This window comes from Penaeus chinensis, chromosome 17 (genome assembly GCF_019202785.1).
Source record: "Penaeus chinensis breed Huanghai No. 1 chromosome 17, ASM1920278v2, whole genome shotgun sequence".
Lineage (NCBI taxonomy): Eukaryota > Metazoa > Arthropoda > Malacostraca > Decapoda > Penaeidae > Penaeus > Penaeus chinensis.
In genome coordinates this window covers 22,904,813-22,920,412 of record NC_061835.1, presented here as the reverse complement: position 1 = coordinate 22,920,412, position 15,600 = coordinate 22,904,813, and the positions used below count along the sequence as shown (strand labels likewise).

Genomic DNA, 15,600 nt, shown 5'->3' with positions numbered 1-15,600 from the left:
AAGTGGGGAGAGGGAGGAAGAGTTAGGGAGGAAGGCAGAAAAAGAGAGAGATGAATGTGGAGAGGAAATGGAAGAGAGAGGGACACAGAAGGGAATATAAGGGGGGGGGGGAAGCCCTAATCTAACACGCGGAAAGAGGGAGTGGGGCTAGGGGGAGGGGGAGGGGGGTGGGCGTCGGGGTAGGGGTAGGGGAGGGGGTGGGCGTCGGGGTAGGGGGAGGGGGAGGGGGGTGGGCGTCGGGGTAGGGGGAGGGGAGGACGAACAACCGTACAATAATGACCATTGCCTTTCATTCGCGTTCGTTTCCGTATCACGTGTTTGCTCTATTTTAGTAACTGTAGTGTGTATGCGATTGTGTCTATTGAATCTCATGTTTATATCTGTCTATATTCATATTTATCTATCTTTCTGGCTCTACAAATTAACCTTTTTCTCTAAGTCTATCTTTATAATTGTCTTTATCTACATACATCTATATCTTCATATCTATATATATATATATACAGATCCACCCACCTATGCATCTACAAACGCAAATATCTTCATATATCTTCATATAACTATACCCATCTATATCCATCTATACCCATCTATATCATATATCTATATATATCTATATATCCAACCATCCATCTATTCACCCACCTATCTACAAGCATATACTTCTTCATACATCAATATCTATCTACATATCTATCTATATATACAAGCAAACCTAAGTCTATCCATTTATCCATTTATCCATTGTCCAAAAACTAGGGGAGAAAGGGAACATCTTAATTTATAAATTTGCATACAGACTTTCCCCCTTTCAATTATATTAATTAAATTGCGAAATGAAAACGTATTATTTTCGCTAAACCATTAAACGTTTCAGTTCTCACAACACTTAGGAACAACCACTTGTATGAAAACATAAATCATACAACAACAACAACAACAAAACAAAAACGAATACGAAGAAAATCAATGAAAATTAACACTAAAAAAAATATTTCCCTCCCCCCCCTCTTTTCCAGTTAGACGATCGACCTAGATCATTTCCCCGTAAATTTTCCCCTAAAACGGCCATACTTACAGGTATTTTGGTAGGGAATTTCGCCCTTATGTTCGCCACCTCCTCCTTCCTCGTCACTGCAAAGAGGAAAAAAATGGAAAATCAGTAAATTATAATTAGAACGTTTAAATTTGCATATTCAGTCTGTGCTAATTCAATACACGCTGAAAAAAATCAAGGGCATAAGGTTCAGGAAAAAAAATATAATTATAATAATAATAATAATAATAATAATAATAATAATAATCCGGAAAAAAACGACAAACATCCTGTTACATATATAAATACAAACTAAAACACAAACAAAAACACACAAATACACACAAATACATACACAGTTACTCATCTATATATCAGTCTATCTAAAGCCCTTATTTGAGAGAGGACGAGGATAAATATATAAAGAGGAAAAACATTTGCAACTCAAAGGCTAATCTCGATGCCTCACGCACACCGCCGGCCGACCGCACTGCTACGTGTGATCGCCCGATAAACACTCCAACTGACCTAACTCATTCCTGTGGTGAAGCGAGGAGGGAAGGGGGAGGAGGAGGAGGAGGGAAGGGGGAGGAGGAGGAGGAGGGAAGGGGGAGGAGGAGGAGGAGGGAAGGGGGAGGAGGAGGAGGAGGGAAGGGGGAGGAGGAGGAGGAGGGAAGGGGGAGGAGGAGGAGGAGGGAAGGGGGAGGAGGAGGAGGAGGAGGAGGGAAGGGGGAGGAGGAGGAGGAGGGAAGGGGGAGGAGGAGGAGGAGGGAAGGGGGAGGAGGAGGAGGAGGGAAGGGGGAGGAGGAGGAGGAGGAGGAGGAGGGAAGGGGGAGGAGGAGGAGGAGGGAGGGGGGAGGAGGAGGAGGAGGGAAGGGGGGGGTGAGGAGGAGGGAAGGGGGGGTGAGGAAGAGGGAAGGGGGGGTGAGGAAGAGGGAAGGGGGGGATGAGGAGGAGGGAAGGGGGGGATGAGGAGGAGGGAAGGGGGGGATGAGGAGGAGGGAAGGGGGGGTGAGGAGGAGGGAAGGGGGGGGTGAGGAGGAGGGAAGGGGAGGGGGTGAGGAGGAGGGAAGGGGGGGGTGAGGAGGAGGGAAGGGGGGGGTGAGGAGGAGGGAAGGGGGGGTGAGGAGGAGGGAAGGGGGGGTGAGGAGGAGGGAAGGGGGGGTGAGGAGGAGGGAAGGGGGGGTGAGGAGGAGGGAAGGGGGGGTGAGGAGGAGGGAAGGGGGGGTGAGGAGGAGGGAAGGGGGGGTGAGGAGGAGGGGAAATGAGGGAAAGAAGGCGGAAATGAGGGAAAGAACGGGGGACATGAGGGAAAGAACGGGGGACATGAGGGAAAGAAGAGGGAAAAGGGAGAAAGGAGAATGGGGGAATGGAAAACGAAGAAGACGTAGAAACCGAAGAAAGAAGAGACGGCCAATGAGCAAACGAGTAAAAAAGATAAAACCAAGAAAATGAAATAAGGAAAACGAAGTGAAAACGTAAACAAGGGAAAATAGGTTAAGTAGGAGTAATAACTAGGAGAAAGTCAAAATAAAAACACTAAATGCTTACGTGTTGCAAAACGCCTGTTATCACCGACTTAACTGGGGCAATCCTGCAAAACTAAGCCTTACGCAACATCCACTTTCGTCCAACTACCATAAACTGTAAATATCCCCCCACTCCACTACCCTCCCCCACTCCCTTCCACCCCTTCTCCCTGTCCTCCCCCCCAACCACCCTACCTCCTATCCTCCTCCTCCCCTCTCCCTTCCTTACCCCTCCCCCCTCCCTCACCCTTCCAACACGTACACCACCTGTTAAAAAATAAACAAATAAATATTTTAAAAAATAACGTTGACACTAAGAACTGTCATCGAAGGACGTAAACACGCGGGAAAAATCGAGGACGGAGTGACTTAGCGGAATAATTAGAGCGTGGGTCTTATTTTGGCTGAGAGGGGAGGGAAGGAGAGAGAGGGGAGGGAAGGAGAGAGAGGGGAGGGAAGGAGAGAGAGGGGAGGGAAGGAGAGAGAGAGGGGGGAGTAGGAGAGAGAGGGGAGGGCAGGAGAGAGAGGGGAGGGAAGGAGAGAGAGGGGAGGGAAGGAGAGAGAGGGGAGGGAAGGAGAGAGAGGGGAGGGAAGGAGAGAGAGGGGAGGGAAGGAGAGAGAGGGGAGGGAAGGAGAGAGAGGGGAGGGAAGGAGAGAGAGGGGAGGGAAGGAGAGAGAGGGGAGGGAAGGAGAGAGAGGGGAGGGAAGGAGAGAGAGGGGAGGGAAGGAGAGAGAGGGGAGGGAAGGAGAGAGAGGGGAGGGAAGGAGAGAGAGGGGAGGGAAGGAGAGAGAGGGGAGGGAAGGAGAGAGAGGGGAGGGAAGGAGAGAGAGGGGAGGGAAGGAGAGAGAGGGGAGGGAAGGAGAGAGAGGGGAGGGAAGGAGAGAGAGGGGAGGGAAGGAGAGAGAGGGGAGGGAAGGAGAGAGAGGGGAGGGAAGGAGAGAGAGGGGAGGGAAGGAGAGAGAGGGGAGGGAAGGAGAGAGAGGGGAGGGAAGGAGAGAGAGGGGAGGGAAGGAGAGAGAGGGGAGGGAAGGAGAGAGAGGGGAGGGAAGGAGAGAGAGGGGAGGGAAGGAGAGAGAGGGGAGGGAAGGAGAGAGAGGGGAGGGAAGGAGAGAGAGGGGAGGGAAGGAGAGAGAGGGGAGGGAAGGAGAGAGAGGGGAGGGAAGGAGAGAGAGGGGAGGGAAGGAGAGAGAGGGGAGGGAAGGAGAGAGAGGGGAGGGAAGGAGAGAGAGGGGAGGGAAGGAGAGAGAGGGGAGGGAAGGAGAGAGAGGGGAGGGAAGGAGAGAGAGGGGAGGGAAGGAGAGAGAGGGGAGGGAAGGAGAGAGAGGGGAGGGAAGGAGAGAGAGGGGAGGGAAGGAGAGAGAGAGGGGAGGGAAGGAGAGAGAGAGGGGAGGGAAGGAGAGAGAGGGGAGGGAAGGAGAGAGAGGGGAGGGAAGGAGAGAGAGGGGAGGGAAGGAGAGAGAGGGGAGGGAAGGAGAGAGAGGGGAGGGAAGGAGAGAGAGGGGAGGGAAGGATGAGAAGGGAGGGAAGGAAGAGAAGGGAGGGAAGGAGAGAGAGGGGAGGGAAGGAGAGAGAGGGGAGGGAAGGAGAGAGAGGGAGGGAAGGAAGAGAGGGGAGGGAAGGAAGAGAGAGAGGGGAGGGAAGGAAGAGAGAGGGGAGGGAAGGAAGAGAGAGGGGAGGGAAGGAGAGAGAGGGGAGGGAAGGAGAGAGAGGGGAGGGAAGGAGGAGAGAGGGGAGGGAAGGAGAGAGAGGGGAGGGAAGGAGAGAGAGGGGAGGGAAGGAGAGAGAGGGGAGGGAAGGAGAGAGAGGGGAGGGAAGGAGAGAGAGGGGAGGGAAGGAGAGAGAGGGGAGGGAAGGAGAGAGAGGGGAGGGAAGGAGAGAGAGGGGAGGGAAGGAGAGAGAGGGGAGGGAAGGAGAGAGAGGGGAGGAAGGAGAGAGAGGGGAGGGAAGGAGAGAGAGGGGAGGGAAGGAGAGAGAGGGGAGGGAAGGAGAGAGAGGGGAGGGAAGGAGAGAGAGGGGAGGGAAGGAGAGAGAGGGGAGGGAAGGAGAGAGAGGGGAGGGAAGGAGAGAGAGGGGAGGGAAGGAGAGAGAGGGGAGGGAAGGAGAGAGAGGGGAGGGAAGGAGAGAGAGGGGAGGGAAGGAGAGAGAGGGGAGGGAAGGAGAGAGAGGGGAGGGAAGGAGAGAGAGGGGAGGGAAGGAGAGAGAGGGGAGGGAAGGAGAGAGAGGGGAGGGAAGGAGAGAGGGGAGGGAAGGAGAGAGGGGAGGGAAGGAGGGGAGGGAGGGAGGGAGGGGAGGGAGGGAAAAGGGGAACGGGAGGAGGGAAATGAGGAGGGAGGGTGGGAAGAGGAGGAGGGGAGGGAGGGAAGGGAAAGAGGGCGGGAGGGAGGTAGGGAGAAAAAGAAAGAGAAAAAGGAAGAGAAAGAGAAAGAGAAAGAAGATGAGAGAGAGAAGAAGAGAGAGAAAGAAAGAAAAAGTGAGAGAAAGAGACATACCGGTAGCAAAAGAGAGAGTGACAGATCGGCCAATCCACGAAAGGCCACCAAACGCCATAACAAAGCCACCACGTAACCACAACATAAATGCAAGGTCAACAGCCAGGGGTCAAAGGTCAAAAAGGCCGGCAGAAAGGTCTTGCCGGCGGGGTCATGACCTCGAATGAATGGAGGAAAAAGGAAAAAGAGGAAGAAAGGGGATGATAAAGAAAGTAGAAAAGGTGAAAATGGTGAGGAACGCGTAAGTGGAAAAATCAGAAAGGAAAGTGTAAGAGGAATACGAGTGGAAGAGAGAAAGAGGAAAAAGTGGAAGAGTGAAATTTAAATAGAAAAAAAAACGAAAGTGGACGAAGAGAAATGGTAAACAATAGTAAAATATATAACCTTGTCTCAGTACCTCCTCCCCGCTCCGTTCACCCACCCACGCCCCACGCCACTTGACCTCCCTTTACCAGGTCAGAGGTCACAGTGCAAAATTTCTTAACTGCCCCCCCCCCCCTAAACAAAAGCCTTTTCTCGAATCAGTAACGATTCCCTTTATTGCATGACATCGCGTCAAACAGGCCTTCATCATGCATAAATCAGGGTTATGGCGTAAAGCCTATTATCTTCCATGTTGCACGACCGGAAACGACCTAGCAAGCGCTGGGCTGTTCACCTTCAACTTTCAACTTATGGTGCAATCTCTTGAACTAAAAATGTGTTCTCTTCTTCCTCTGTATCATCTTAATTCTTCTTTTAGGACCTACTCTATTTATTGTCTTTCTCTTATTTTCTCCAATTATTTCTACTCCTGCATTTTTTCTTTCTTTCTTTCTTTTCTTTCTCTCTTTTACTGTTTCGTTTTCTTCATTCTTTGACTCTAATTTCATAGTTCTCTCCTTCCCCTTCCGCATTCTTCTATTTCCCCTTTCGCCAGCTAGTTTCTACTCGTTTTTTTTTCTTCAAATATTCGTTTCTTTCTCTTTCTCTCCCTCGTTCCCCTTCGCCTCCATTTTTTATTTGTTTTGTCATCTCTCCCTTCTTCCCTTCTACTTCCCTCTCATCCTCTCATGGTTTTACTTCCTTTTACTCTTTCGTTCAATCTTATCTTCCTTCTTATTCCTCATTTCTTCCCACATCTCATTATCATGACTCTCTCTCTCTCCACCTTTCCATCCTTTTGCCCCCTTCCTTCCTTCCTTTTTCATCCTCCTCTACCTTCTTGACACCTTTTTTCCGCCCCTCTCTCCTATCTTCCTATCTCTCTTCATTATGCTCATAATTTCCTTCTCTTTCCATCTCATCCTCATTCTTTCCTTTTCCTTTTTCGTCCCACCTCCTACCTCCTTCCTCATATCCTTCACTTCCTCCTCCCTCCCTCCCACCACCTTCCTCATTCCCTCCTCATCCTTCCACCCACCTTCCTCCCTTCCTCATTTTGTCATTTACTCTTCCACCCTCCCTCCCTCATATCGTCATCTCTTCCTCCCTCCCTCCCTCATTTCGTCATCTCGTCCCCCTCCCTCCCACCCTCATTTCGTCATCTCGTCCCCCTCCCTCCCACCCTCATTTCGTCATCTCGTCCCCCTCCCTCCCACCCTCATTTCGTCATCTCGTCCCCCTCCCTCCCCCCCTCATTTCGTCATCTCGTCCCCCTCCCTCCCACCCTCATTTCGTCATCCCTCCCTCCCTCCCTCCCTCATTTCGTCATCCCTCCCTCCCTCCCTCCCTCCCTCAATTCGTCATTCCCCCTCTCTCCCTCCCTCCCACCCTCATTTCGTCATCTCTTCCTCCCTTCCTCCCACCCTCATTTCGTCATCTCGTCCCCCTCCTCCCACCCTCATTTCGTCATCCCTCCCTCCCTCCCTCCCTCATTTCGTCATCCCTCCCTCCCTCCCTCCCTCATTTCGTCATCCCTCCCTCCCTCCCTCCCTCATTTCGTCATCCCTCCCTCCCTCCCTCCCTCATTTCGTCATCTCGTCCCCCTCCCTCCCTCCCTCATTTCGTCATCCCTCCCTCCCTCCCTCCCTCATTTCGTCATCCCTCCCTCCCTCCCACCCTCATTTCGTCATCTCTTCCTCCCTTCCTCCCTCCCTCCCTCATTTCGTCATCTCCTCCCCCACCCATGCGAGGCGACGACGCAAACCCGACGACACCGCAGAGATACGTGATGACCTCCACGTGCTGGCCACGTCCTCTCGCGGCGACACGGGAGGGAGAGGAGGGGGGAGACGGAGGGAGAGAAGGGGAGTGGGGGGGAGAGACGGAGGGAGAGGAGGGGAGAGACGGAGGGAGAGGAAGGGAGTGGGGGGGTGAGAGGGGGGTGGGAGGGGAGACGGACATATATATAGATTGATATATAGAGAGAGGGAGAGAGAGGGAGAGAGGGAGGAGGGAGGGAGGGAGGGAGAGAGGGGGAGAGAGGGAGGGAGGGAGGGAGAGAGGGAGGGAGGGAGGGAGAGAGGGAGGAGGGAGGGAGGGAGAGAGGGAGGGAGGGAGGGAGGGAGAGAGGGAGGGAGGGAGAGGAGAGAGGGAGGGAGAGGGAGGGAGGGAGAGAGGGGAGGGAGGGAGAGAGGGAGGGAGGAGGGAGGGAGAGGGAGAGAGGAGGGAGGGAGGGAGGGAGGAGGGAGGGAGGGAGAGAGGGAGGGAGGGAGAGGGAGGGAGAGAGGGAGGGAGGGAGAGAGGAGGGAGGGAGGGAGGAGAGAGGGAGGGAGAGAGGGAGGGAGGGAGGAGGAGGGAGGGACGGAGGGAGAGAGAGAGGGAGGGAGGGAGAGAGGAGGGAGGAGAGGAGAGAGGGAGGGAGGGAGAGGAGGAGGGAGGGAGGGAGAGAGAGGAGGGAGGGAAGAGAGGGAGGGAGAGAGGGAGGGAGGGAGGGAGAGAGGGAGGGAGGGAGGGAGGGAGGGAGAGAGGGAGGGAGGGAGGAGGGAGGGAGGGAGGGAGAGAGGGAGGGAGGAGAGGGAGGGAGGGAGAGAGGGAGGGAGAGGGAGGAGGGAGGGAGGGAGGGAGAGAGGGAGGGAGAGTGGAGAGGAGGGAGGGAGAGAGGAGAGGAGGGAGGAGGGAGGGAGAGAGGGAGGGAGGGAGGGAGAGAGGGAGGGAGGGAGAGGGGGAGGGAGGGAGTGGGGGAGGGAGGGAGGGAGAGAGGGAGGGAGAGAGGGAGGGAGGGAGGGAGAGAGGGAGGGAGGGAGGGAGGGAGGAGAGAGGGAGGGAGGGAGGGAGAGAGGGAGGAGAGGGAGGGAGGGAGAGAGGAGGGAGGGAGAGAGAGAGGGAGGGAGGAGGGAGGGAGGAGAGGGAGAGAGGGAGGGAGGGAGAGAGAGGGAGGGAGGGAGGGAGAGAGAGAGGGAGGGAGGGAGGGAGGGAGGAGAGAGGAGAGAGGGAGGGAGGGAGAGAGAGAGGGAGGGAGGGAGGGAGAGAGGGAGGGAGGGAGGGAGGGAGAGAGGGAGAGAGGGAGGAGAGAGGGAGGGAGGGAGAGAGGGAGGGAGAGAGGGAGGGAGGGAGGGAGGGAGGAGGGAGGGAGAGAGGGAGGGAGGGAGAGAGGGAGAGAGGACGAGAGGGAAGAGGGAGGGAGGAAGAGAGGGAGGGAAGAAGAGAGGGAGGGAGGGAGAGAGGGAGGGAGGGAGAGAGGGAGGGAGGGAGAGAGGGAGGGAGGGAGAGAGAGGAGAGAGGGAGGGAGGGAGAGAGGGAGGGAGGGAGGGAGAGAGGGAGGGAGGGAGAGAGGGAGGGAGGGAGAGAGGGAGGGAGGGAGAGAGGGAGGGGAGAGGAGAGAGAGAGAGAGAGAGAGAGAGGGAGAGAGAGAGGGAGAGAGAGAGGGAGAGAGAGAGGGAGAGAGAGAGGGAGAGAGAGAGGGAGAGAGAGAGGGAGAGAGAGAGGGAGAGAGAGAGGGAGAGAGAGAGGGAGAGAGAGAGGGAGAGAGAGAGGGAGAGAGAGAGGGAGAGAGAGAGGGAGAGAGAGAGAGAGGAGAGAGAGAGAGAGAGAGAGAGAGAGAGAGAGAGAGAGAGAGAGAGAGAGAGAGAGAGAGAGAGAGGAGAGAGAGAGAGATGACTCAGACCCTCCCCTCCCTCGGCCTCGTTCGTAGACACACCATAAAAGGCGCCAAGCAAGGGGGGGGCAGTGGAAGGGGGGGGGGGGTAAGCGGGGACAGGATGTGTAAGTTGTAAAGGAGTTCAACATTTTTTTTTTTTTTTTTTTCGGAAGGCGAGGCTTTGCAAATACCATGCGAAGCAATTACATATTCGCTACACAACCATTTTTCCCGAAGGTGGTGCTATTGCAAATATAGATAATTGCAATATGCAGAGATAAAAAAATACGTAAAATATAACCCAAAAATATTCATGTTCTGGCACGTGGCGGCCTATCTCGCAGGTGTGCATCCGTACGTTCATGCGTGCGTGATGCAACCAACAAATACGTGTTAAATACAAGTACAGGTTACACACACACACGCGCGCAGGGAAGAGGCACAAGCACCAGGTAAGGAAACAAGTAAATGATACAATTTCAAAGGCAGATACAATTACAAAGATCAAGTCCAGGGTACGAGTGCAAGGGCTTAGCACACGGGACATGCGCAGGGGACAGTCAGTGCAAACAAGTGTCACCCTGAGAGCGCCATTTACTTCGTCTGGCGACCCGGTTCTGGCTCCCGGCGGTGACGTCACTCCTTGCGGCGGTGACGTCATGAGGGTTGCCCGGCCAGAACCCAAAAATTCAGGGAAATTCGCAAGTTGCAAGGATGCGAGCTCTTCGTCGCATCTTTGCAACTTAGGAATTTCCTAGATTACGCACGAAAATAAATACTTAAAACCCAAAATACATTACAAAAACATGAAATAAATACACAAAAATTTGAAGAAAAAAAAAAGAAGTAAAATTCTAACTTAGCATAGCAAAACTTCAGGACAAATAAATACAAATCCATCACGAACGACTGAAGGGAGAAGGGGGAGGGTAAACATAACCCACCCACTCCTCCCCTGCACCCCACCCCCTTCACGCCCCTCCCCCATCTCCAAACAACCTTGAACGGCGGAGGAAAGTCATCCTATCTACGCAAAATCTGGAGACACGCCTACTTCGTCTTCTTATCTCTTATCTAGCCTCTCTCTTTATCTACAATGACCTGTTTGGGAGGATCAGAACCACATGCAATTGATAACGGATTATCAATATGGTGAAATCTATCTATCGAAATCTGATAGGATTGTTGTCGGGAAAATTGTGGTTCAGCGGATTACACGTTTTCTATTGACAGGGTAAACAATATTTATATTTCATCATTCTTCTCTCAGCTTGAGTATACAGTGAATTAATTAAGTCGCATTATAATAGTTTCCTCATTATGATGTCTCGACCACCACCTTCACAACGATAGGCCAATGAATAACCCGGCTTTTACGAGTGAAAAACAGAGGAATGTAACCTTTCTGGCAGCAGAACCGAAGAACCATTCTTGCACTTCAATCGTCGTGGAGGAGAAACCTTACGTAGCCTTAGGGTTTTAGGTATCCTACCTTATACCTACCTCCCCTTCTTAAGGTATTAGGGAACCTGCTTTAACCCCATAACTCCTTACGTTAGGTCAGGGGGGGGGGGTAAGGATATTCCGTTTGGTTTTCATAATGAAACGAAGTAAAATGAATTAGTCTGTCATTTCCCTCTGAACTTCACAGGTTTTGTGCTATAAAATAAGTTCTGTGGAGGTTTATTATGGCGGTGTGTGATATGCAGATATAATGACAAGAGATAGACAGTGACAGACAAATCAATAGATAGAGAAACAATCACCGAATCAGACAAACAAGCAGATAGACAAACCGACACAGAGAGAGAGAAAGAGAGAAAGAGAGAGAGAGAGATACAGAAAGAATGAATGAACCTTATGAGCAAGCTTATCTTTCTTCAGTCAATGAATGAGTGAGAAGGGGGGGGGGAGAGACCTAATACAACCTGCATACTAATCCCAGCACTTTACCTTATCTCCCCCCCCCCTACACACACACAAAACGAGACACTTCTTACCGGGCGTCTTGATCTCGAACTCCCTCATCTTGTCCCCTTCCTACACACACAACGCTACGTGTGTAAAAGTCTCTCTTGGGAGTAAGGGCCGGGGGATAAGGGTGAGGGAGAGGTGAGCGCGGGTGGTAGGAGTTTGGGTTGGGAGACGAGGGAGAGAGGGAGAGAGGAGAGAGAGGGAGAGGGTAGGGAGGGAGGTCTGCACACGACCTCAACAAGGCCGTTCGGTTCCGAGGAAATCGAATAAGCAATTGTCAATCATTCACAACGATATTAACCAAGTTAATTCGTGTTCGTTTCACAACTGTTCGTTCGCTAACACGTCTGACTTTCTATTTCTATCTTTCTCCCACGAATCCGAAGTCGTTGCCGCCAAGCCACGTATCCCAAGCGAACTGAACACCGAAAATGTGTCACAAGAACCTCGGCGGACACACATGCAGCTCACTCGGCGGTGTACACATGACTGAGCAACCACGGCGGGACTTCTAGTGTACGTGAGGGCCGAAGCGTCGTGTGTAAGTACATGTGTGCGTGTCTGTGTGCACCCTGGCGCCAGTGAGCCGCTGTATCACAAGGTCAACGCACAGAGCATGATTTTTTTATATTACTTTTTTTACTATCCTATGACGTCTTATCTCCCTGATGATCGCTTATCAGATAAGAGTGGTTGAAACCGGTGACAAACTTTATACATACCGCCAGGAGTGGGGAAAGGGAAGCGGGGAAGGGGGAGGGAGGGGGGAAGGAGAAGGGGGAGAGAAGGAAGTGGAAGAAGACAAGAGAGGAGGAAAGGGATGGGAAGGGAAGGAAAAGGATGGGAAGGGATGGAAAGAAGGAAAGAAGGAAAGAAAAGGGGAGGGGAGGGGCGGGGAGGGAAGGAAAGAAAAAGGAAGGGGAGGGAAGGGAAGGGGAGGGAAGGAATGGCAAGGGGAGGGAAGGGAAGGGGAGGGAAGGAATGGCAAGGGGAGGGAAGGGAAGGGGAAGGAAGGAATGGCAAGGGGAGGGGAGGGAAGGGGAGGGAAGGAATGGCAAGGGGAGGGAAGGGAAGGGGAGGGAAGGAATGGCAAGGGGAGGGAAGGGAAGGGGAGGGAAGGAATGGCAAGGGGAGGGAAGGGAAGGGGAGGGAAGGAATGGCAAGGGGAGGGAAGGGAAGGGGAGGGAAGGAATGGCAAGGGGAGGGAAGGGGAGGGAAGGAATGGCAAGGCAAGGTCGGAAGTAAAGGAATTGATTTGTCTCTCCGTTACCCGCCCAAATATTTCTTGCAAGGCCGATCCAGCGCCTGCCACCCTAAGTCCAGCTGAAATGCCTCTGTTCTCGTCCCCCTTCTCTAAAAGCCTGGCCCCAACTTGCAATGGCCATGTTGCAGCCTATCAACACCCGACGCAACCACGCCCTACTATAATGATTTTCCTTTAAAGTCTTGAGAACCGAGACCGTGCAATGCTTCCGGCTATGTGGGGGGGGGGGGGGGGAGTGGGGAAAGGGGAGGAAGAGAAGGAGGGAGATAAGTAGTAGTGAGAGGAGGAGGGGTGAAAGAGGAGGGAGAGGGGGAGGGAGGAGGTTAGGAGAGAGGGAGAGGGGGAGGGGAGGAGGTTAGGAGGGAGGGAGAGGGGGAGGAGAGGAGGTTAGGAGGGAGGGAGAGGGGGAGGAGAGGAGGTTAGGAGGGAGGGAGAGGGGGAGGGGAGGAGGTTGTGAGGGAGGGGGAGGGGGAGGGGAGGGGGAGGGGGAGGGGAGGAGGTTGTGAGGGAGGGGGAGGGGGAGGAGAGGAGGTTGGGAGGGAGGGAGAGGGGGAGGGGAGGAGGTTGGGAGGGAGAGGGGGAGGGGAGGAGGTTGGGAGGGAGGGAGAGGGGGAGGGGAGGAGGTTGGGAGGGAGGGAGAGGGGGAGGGGAGGAGGGAGGGAGAGGGGGAGGGGAGGAGGTTGGGAGGGAGGGAGAGGGGGAGGGGAGGAGGTTGGGAGGGAGGGAGAGGGGGAGGGGGGGAGGTTGGGAGGGAGGGAGAGGGGGAGGGGAGGAGGTTGGGAGGGAGGGAGAGGGGGAGAGGGGGAGGGGAGGAGGTTGGGAGGGAGGGAGAGGGGGAGGGGAGGAGGTTGGGAGGGAGGAAGAGGGGGAGGGGAGGAGGTTAGGAGGGAGGAAGAGGGGGAGGGGAGGAGGATAGGAGGGAGGGGAGGAGGTTGGGAGGGATGGAGGGATAGAGGGAGGGGAGGAGGTTGGGAGGGATGGAGGGATAGAGGGAGGGAGGAAGGAGAGAATGATGAAATGAACAATCTTCACTAAACCAGCCACATGTACCCATTCACCCCTATCAAGGATACTCGCGCCCGGCCCACACTGAACGAAAACCAACGAAAAATACGAAATTACGAACAGGTCGTGCCACCCCACTACCTCCCTCCCCCCTCCCCCTCCCCACCATCCAAATCCTTGATTCCTTTGCCTTCGCAGAATAAAAAGATTTATACCTTTTGGAATGAATCACAGCATCCACTTCGTCTCGAGATAAGATAGGGCAGATAAGGAAGAGTAAAAATGAAAAGACAACAATGATAGATTGAATTATCTGCGGTCATTATATATCATTGCTCTAAATACTTTTTTTTTCTTTTTTTGGGGGGGATGTGGAAGGAACATAACACAATGGTATTAAAACATTTAAATAGGCCTATAGATTGTGGAATTTATTCACGAGTTAGCCAAGCATGAAGGTAAAAACCACAGTCACATTGCGGTCGCTTCAAATATGTGAATATATATGTATAAAAAGCATGTACGTATAACAGGGATGTACGTATAACAGGGATGTACGTGTAACAGGGATGTACGTATAACAGGGATGTACGTGTAACAGGGATGTACGTATAACAGGGATGTACGTGGATAGAAGGAAGGAAGGGATGTACGTGTAAAAGCCTATGTACGTGTAAAAGCCTATGTACGTGTAAAAGCCTATGTACGTGTAAAAGCCTATGTACGTGTAAAAGCCTATGTACGTGTAAAAGCCTATGTACGTGTAAAAGCCTATGTACGTGTAAAAGCCTATGTACGTGTAAAAGCCTATGTACGTGTAAAAGCCTATGTACGTGTAAAAGCCTATGTACGTGTAAAAGCCTATGTACGTGTAAAAGCCTATGTACGTGTAAAAGCCTATGTACGTGTAAAAGCCTATGTACGTGTAAAAGCCTATGTACGTGTAAAAGCCTATGTACGTGTAAAAGCCTATGTACGTGTAAAAGCCTATGTACGTGTAAAAGCCTATGTACGTGTAAAAGCCTATGTACGTGTAAAAGCCTATGTACGTGTAAAAGCCTATGCACGTATAATAACCATGTACGTATAATAACCATGTACGTATAAAAGCCATGTACGTATAAAAACTATAAATGTACAGTTGTGCACGTGCAATATCTAGGTGCCATGTGATCTCTATTTCCACCCCGCCCTCGAACGTAATATTTAATATAGCAAACCGGCAACTCGACCGTCTGTCCCTCTGTCTGTTCACTCTCACGTCCACATACTTCCTCCTTCCTCTTCCTCCACCCTTCCCTCCTCCCTCTCCACTTCAAGTTGCATTGTTCTTGAAGTTGATATGACTTCGTGGCTCCTCTTGCAAGAAAGGTGCAAATGATGAACGGTGTGCAAGGTTGAGAAAGTAGGGAGGGTTGCCAAGTTCTCATTTATGGCGGAAGGAATTCAGTGGGGGTGGTGGGGTGGGCGTGGGGGTGGGGGTAGGTGGGGTGGTGGGGAGGATGGAGGGTAGGGGGTGTTTAAAGAATGTCGGGGCCAGTCTGGTTCACCATCCGAAGGAGGAAGGAGGAAAGAGGAAAGAGAATGGTAGGAAGGGAGGAAGAAAGGAAGAAAGGAAGGATGAAGAGAGGGAGGGACAGGAGAAAAGGAAGGAAGGAGGGAGAAAGGGAGGGACAGGGGAGAGAGAGGGATAGGATGGAGAGAGGGATAGAAGGAAGAAAGGAACGAAGGAGGGAGAGAGGGATAGAAGGAAGAAAGGAACGAAGGAGGGAGAGAGGGATAGAAGGAAGAAAGGAACGAAGGAGGGAGAGAGGGATAGAAGGAAGAAAGGAACGAAGGAGGGAGAGAGGGATAGAAGGAAGAAAGGAACGAAGGAGGGAGAGAGGGATAGAAGGAAGGAAGGGACGAAGGAGGGAGAGAGGGATAGAAGGAAGAAAGGAACGAAGGAGGGAGAGAGGGATAGAAGGGAGAAAGGAACGAAGGAGGGAGAGGGGGATAGAAGGAAGAAAGGAACGAAGGAGGGAGAGAGGGATAGAAGGAAGGAAGGGACGAAGGAGGGAGAGAGGGATAGAAGGAAGAAAGGAACGAAGGAGGGAGAGAGGGATAGAAGGGAGAAAGGAACGAAGGAGGGAGAGGGGGATAGAAGGAAGGAAGGAACGAAGGAGGGAGAGAGGGATAGAAGGGAGAAAGGAACGAAGGAGGGAGGGATAGAAGAAAGGAAGGTAGGAAGGAGGGAAATAGGGAAGAAAGGAAGAACGAAGAGCGGAAGGGACGGAAGGACGAACGAGAGGAAACAGATGGA

At 52.7% G+C, this 15,600-nt stretch overlaps 1 long non-coding RNA gene across 1 annotated transcript in view; it reads left to right on the top strand.

Moving 5' to 3' along the window:
• The first annotated feature begins 260 nt into the window (after positions 1-260).
• LOC125034130 overlaps positions 261-15,600 on the top strand; it is a 24,955-nt gene continuing 9,615 nt past the window's right edge. The window contains exon 1 of the long non-coding RNA XR_007115651.1: positions 261-1,130. This is a non-coding gene — a long non-coding RNA (uncharacterized LOC125034130). The remainder of the gene's footprint in view (positions 1,131-15,600) is intronic.